Raw genomic sequence first — 6,017 nt, 5'->3', positions numbered from 1 at the left:
TGGGAATTGATTGTGCCCAATGTTTTTGAAATCTGCTTTCATTGGCTCCTTTGGACAGATTCAAAATATTAACAGTGAATAAGGCCTGATGTAACTGAATATGGGGGGTTACTCTCCCTTTTTGCTTTCATAGCTGTTCTTTAAGGCATTGGTGGTTTCTTTCAATGATTGCCTGCCCTTGAGGATTGTGGGGGATTGCTGTGATGTGTTTCATATGCCTTTACTCTGGGCTGCTGTGGGATGTCCTATATGTCTTGTGGGAGCCTGTTCTCAGGTTCCTCGTGGCTTTACCCAACAGGTCCACATACAGGATGATTAGAACGATGGGCCTGAGTGCAGGTGTCTGAGATGGTCTGCAGTTGGCTGTGGTGTGGGATGTTGTGTATGTCAAGTTGCTCTGATTGGTCAATAAATAAAACACTGATTGGCCATGGCTAGGCAGCAAGTAAAGGCAGGACTAACAGGACAAAAAAAAAAACAGGCAGAAGGAGTCACTGCCAGATGCTACCAGGACAAGAGACATAAAAAGATACCGGTAAGCCACGAGCCGCGTGGAGGGTATAGATTTGTAGAAATGGATTAATTTAAGCTATAAGAACAGATAGCAAGAAGTCGGCTACGGCCATACAGTTTGTAAGCAATATAAGTCTCTGTGTTTTCTTTGTTGGGTCTGAACGGCTGTTGGAATGTTGGGTGACAAAGATTTGTCCTGACTGGGGGCAAGGCAGGAAAACTCGAGCTATAAATGGCACCCAATGTGTGGGCACGAGTTTCTACCTAAAACCTGACAAAAGATTCTAAAGAGCTAAAAACAGCTTCCTAATTAGCTCTCAAGTGAGCAGCAGATTGCCGGTTTGAGTTACAGGTGCGTTCCTAGCGTGTGTGCTCGACCTGCAGTATGGCGGAAATGAGTCCTCTGCAAGTGGCACATTTAAGCTGCGTGGAGGATTTAGCCTTTGCTAGTACAAAACAAAAAAGGTTTCTGGGCTACTCGCTGCTTGGATAAAAGCATAGATACACAATAGCTCCCAGAGCTGGCGGTAAACATACCACGCCATGTTGGAAAGCTGAGGTGGGCAGAGCCAGCAGGCACAGTGCTGTTTCAGTCTTAAAAATGCTGCACTTTAAAGCAATAGATTCACAATAAGACAGATTCAGATGAAACAAGACTTTAAATGCTTTACAATGTGTATAAAAATGTACATAGGCTTGGAAGAGAGAGATAAAGTAATACATAGTTATGTAAAGAAATAGTTTTTAAAAAATAAAGTCTTTAAAGAGAATGTAAAAGTAATATAAAAAATAATCCATGTAAAGATGGATATCACACAGAGAGTCTGGATTATATTGCCTTTGGCAGTTTTAACTGCAGAAAGACATTTGATTGTAAAGACTGCTCAGTTCAATTAATGTGTATATTTTAAAGGTATTTCGATTTTGAAATTTATGTCTAAGGATGTGTTGTTTTGGAAAGGAGACTCTGCTTTTTTTCCCACAGAAAGCGAGAGGAGATGGATTTGTTCCAGATTAAGATACATCAGGTTTGACCAGCCAAGACCCCCTGAAAGGTCTCTGATGACACCATGGCCCAGATGATCCAACGTCCAGAATGCTTTGAAGGCAACTGGCTCAGACAATACAGTCTCATGGACTATTACATAATCCTAAAATTTTCTTTGTATCCCCATAAGATACTGCGCCCCCCTCCAGCAGGAAGTAGTAAGAGAAGCTACGCCCAAATTCCCAAATTATATGTAATTTTAATTTGTTAAGGTTAAAACCTTTTTTGAAAACAAAAAAGGGGAAGTGCTGTGGGATGTTCTGTATGTCCTGTGGGAGCCCGTTCTCGGGTTCCTCGTGGCTTTAACCAACAGGTCCATATAGAGGATGATTAGGACTACGGCCTGAGTGCAGGTGTCTGAAATGGTCTGCACTTGGCTGTGCTGTGGGATGGTCTGTATGTCAAGTTACTCTGATTGGTCAATAAATAAAACACTGATTGACCATGGCTAGGCAGCAAGTATAGGCAGGACTAACAGGACAAAAAAAAAAAAAAAAAAGAACAGGAAGGCAGAAGGAGTCACTGCCAGGTGCTGCCAGGACAAGCAGCATGAAAAGATGACAGTAAGCCATGAGCCACGTGGCAGGGTATAGATTTGTAGAAATGGATTAATTTAGGCTATAAGAACAGATAGCATGAAGCCTGCCATGGCCATACAGTTTGTGAGCAATATAAGTCTCTGTGTTTACTTGGTTGGGTCTGAGCGGCTGTTGGACTGTCGGGTGACAAAGGTTTGTCCTGACTGTGGGCAAGGCAGGAAAACTCTAGGTACCCTGGGCCACCCGTCCCACCATCCAATATCCGAATTGCTGGAATAATTCTAGTATCATTAATGGCTTGTATGGCATGAGAAAGCTGCATAGTAAAATTTACAAATGTTGTGTTTGGATTCTGGTACGTCGTCCTCTCCAGAGCCTCACTAGAACTCTTCTGGGATATCCTGTAGCCATCCCAAATCTTGGACATCCTGTAGGTAATTGTTCTACAGGACCAGTTCTTTCACAATCTCTGGCAGCTTGTAGATGGGATAGATGGTGGGGTGAACCAACCGAAGGCCCAGCTTTGGGCCTGGGTGATAGCTGATCTGGTCAGTCCATGCCCTCAGGGACAGTTCTCCCTTGCCTGTGTAGAGGGTTGGGGCTCTCTCTCCTGTGTGCAGGGGCCAGCTCTTGCTACACAGACTCTCGGGCCCATACCAGCACCAGATCGGGTCCCTTCCAAGTGCCTGTAGAAAGATCCTTCCATCAGAACAGGATAGTTTGCAACAGGAACCCTCCAGTTCCTGTCTCCAGCGGATGTTCCAGGAGAATCCAGTGCGTTCTAGCACTTTGTGTACCAGATCCTGCAAGTGGGAGGGGTCCCTATTTCCCCAAAACGATGTCATCCATATAGATATAGTGAAGTGACCCATCCGTCCTTAAAAGGGGTCCTAATAAGGTGGCTAGGTATTGTGGACAGAAAGCTGGGCTATTGGCCATTCCCTGGGGTAACACAATCCACTCAAACTTCTGATCAGGTTGAGACAAATTAAGGGAAGGAATAGAGAAGACAAATTTAGAACAGTCTTCTGGGTGGAGGGGAATAGAGAAAAAACAGTCCTTAACATCTATTACCACTAGGGCATACTCAGCAGGTATGGCTGGGACCCAGGCCAAAACCCTCAAATGGGTGCCCACTAATTCCATCCTTTCATTTACTCTTCCTAAGTTCTGCAGCATACGTCTGGTTCCAAAGGCCTTTTTGATTACATAAACAGGTGTATTCCAAAGGCTCATGGAAGGGTGTACATGCCCAAGGTCCAATTGTTCCTTGACTAGAATTTGAAGCACCTCTAAGGTAGGTCTAGTAAGTGGCCAATGCTCCACCCATATCGGGATACCCGGTTTCCACCTAATAGGGGGTACCGGGGCGGGGGGCAGTGGCCTCTATGATTGGGGGTAGACCCGAGTAAGCTTATTAGGGTCATTCCTGTAATGGGTGAAGAAGTCCTCACCCTTTATCTTCTCTATTCCCCATCCCTTGTCTTGGGCTTCTTCCTCCAAAATGTCATCATAAAAGGCCCGATGGTCAGTGGTGAGCACTCCATCCATTTGTGATAACATGTCCTGTCCCAGAAGGTTGGCCATGAGGTTATTTGCCACAAGCGGGCCTATCTTGCCCTGTTCTCCATCTGGGCTGGTCCATTTATGGAGTGCAGCCGTCTCTAAGGACTGGGTGTTCCCCCACCACATCCCATGTATTTGGGGTCTAGCTGCTAAGTTTCAATGAGGGGGCACCTCCTCCTGGCAGATTACTGTCCTGTCAGCTTCTGTATCCATTAGAAAGTGGAACCTTTTTCCACCTATAGGAACACTCATCTTGGGGTTGTGACATGAGGTCAAGGGAATGGTCCAGTTGGCATGGGCCACTCCGGAGGTCCATGCCGCCCCTGTTGTAGTTTAAAGGCTTCCCATCGATATCAAACTTTGATCTATAGTCTTTTCTCCAATGATATCCCTTTCGACACCTAGGACAGCGGGTGGTAGGGTGTTCTAACTCTCCTGACTGACCTAAGGCCTTTTTTTGGCCATTGGGAGGCTATTTCAGAGGACACTCTCACTTAAAATGTCCCTCCTGCCCACATCTAAATCAGGCCCCCCAGATTGGAAGCTTTGAAGTCCCCTGACTGTAGGTTGCCAGGGCCTGTGAAATAGCCTCAGTCAGTGCTTCCATCTGCGATTGCAACGCTAAGGCCAGCGTCTGGTTCTGGTGATGCTGGGTGCCTAGATCTTGTGACTACCACCCACCTGCCCATGGAAGTCTCTTTCAGCCCTGCGCAGGAAGGATAGTGTTCTATATTCATTCCATCCCAGACCAGAATCTGTAAATTGTTCCTGGAGGGGTCCATTTGGTCGTTTGCTATTAATGCTTTGTTGGGCCCGGTCTATAAATTCTGGTAGGGTCTGATTGGACTTCTGCCTCACTCCAGCTATGGGGAATTCTGTAGGTCCTTCATCTAGCTTACCGTAGCCTGCTGTTGTACCTGGTCTCGGTATGGCACTGGTACCGTGGCCTGCTGCACCCCAGTAGAGTACCCATCAGTAGTTCTACCAACATGCCATAAGTAATCGGCATCGTGATCTTAACAGCTTGATTGGCCTCTGCTGGAAATCTGCATTCCTCCTTATAGTGGGCGCAGCATTTGATATATTGGATGCTTGAGAGGACAGCTTTAGCCAGGTCCAGCCAATCTTTGGGGACACAATCAGACGCAGCAGGGAGTCAAGTCAAGCAAGAACTCGTTTATTGATAGGCAGTAAGCCTCTTTTATACCAGAAAACCTCCAAACCCTAAGAGGGCGTGAAGGAACAAAGCAATCATTTTAAAGGGCACCCTATTTACAAGTTGTTTATGTCCTGACACTATCTCTTGTTTTTTAGTATCTTATCTTAGCATAAATAACTTGAGCTAACTTTCTTGCTCATCATTTGTATTCACTCTGCGTAAACACCTTAAAGCTTAAGCTTTGTTGGTCTGAATTTCTCTCGGCACCCCCTTTGCAGCCCATGTATGACCCACACAGAAGCATACCCCGATTCCAAGACCTCCTAGGATTGCCGTAGCAAGTGATCGTGACCATTTTTGAAACTAGCCTTTACTCTGGGCTGCTGTGGGATGTCCTATATGTCCTGTGGGAGCCTGTTCTCAGGTTCCTCGTGGCTTTACCCAACAGGTCCACATACAGGATGATTAGAACGATGGGCCTGAGTGCAGGTGTCTGAGATGGTCTGCAGTTGGCTGTGGTGTGGGATGTTGTGTATGTCAAGTTGCTCTGATTGGTCAATAAATAAAACACTGATTGGCCATGGCTAGGCAGCAAGTATAGGCAGGACTAACAGGACAAAAAAAAAAAAAAACAGGCAGAAGGAGTCACTGCCAGATGCTACCAGGACAAGAGACATAAAAAGATACCGGTAAGCCACGAGCCGCGTGGAGGGTATAGATTTGTAGAAATGGATTAATTTAAGCTGTAAGAACAGATAGCAAGAAGTCGGCTACGGCCATACAGTTTGTAAGCAATATAAGTCTCTGTGTTTTCTTTGTTGGGTCTGAACGGCTGTTGGAATGTTGGGTGACAAAGATTTGTCCTGACTGGGGGCAAGGCAGGAAAACTCGAGCTATAAATGGCACCCAATGTGTGGGCAAGAGTTTCTACCTAAAACCTGACAAAAGATTCTAAAGAGCTAAAAACAGCTTCCTAATTAGCTCTCAAGTGAGCAGCAGATTGCCGGTTTGAGTTACAGGTGCGTTCCTAGCGTGTGTGCTCGACCTGCAGTATGGCGGAAATGAGGCCTCTGCAAGTGGCACATTAAGCTGCGTGGAGGATTTAGCCTTTGCTAGTACAAAACAAAAAAGGTTTCTGGGCTACTCGCTGCTTGGATAAAAGCATAGATACACAATAGCTCCCAGAGCTGGC

The sequence above is a fragment of the Peromyscus maniculatus genome, chromosome 18 (genome assembly GCF_049852395.1).
Source record: "Peromyscus maniculatus bairdii isolate BWxNUB_F1_BW_parent chromosome 18, HU_Pman_BW_mat_3.1, whole genome shotgun sequence".
NCBI lineage: Eukaryota > Metazoa > Chordata > Mammalia > Rodentia > Cricetidae > Peromyscus > Peromyscus maniculatus.
This window is presented reverse-complemented; position numbering follows the sequence as displayed.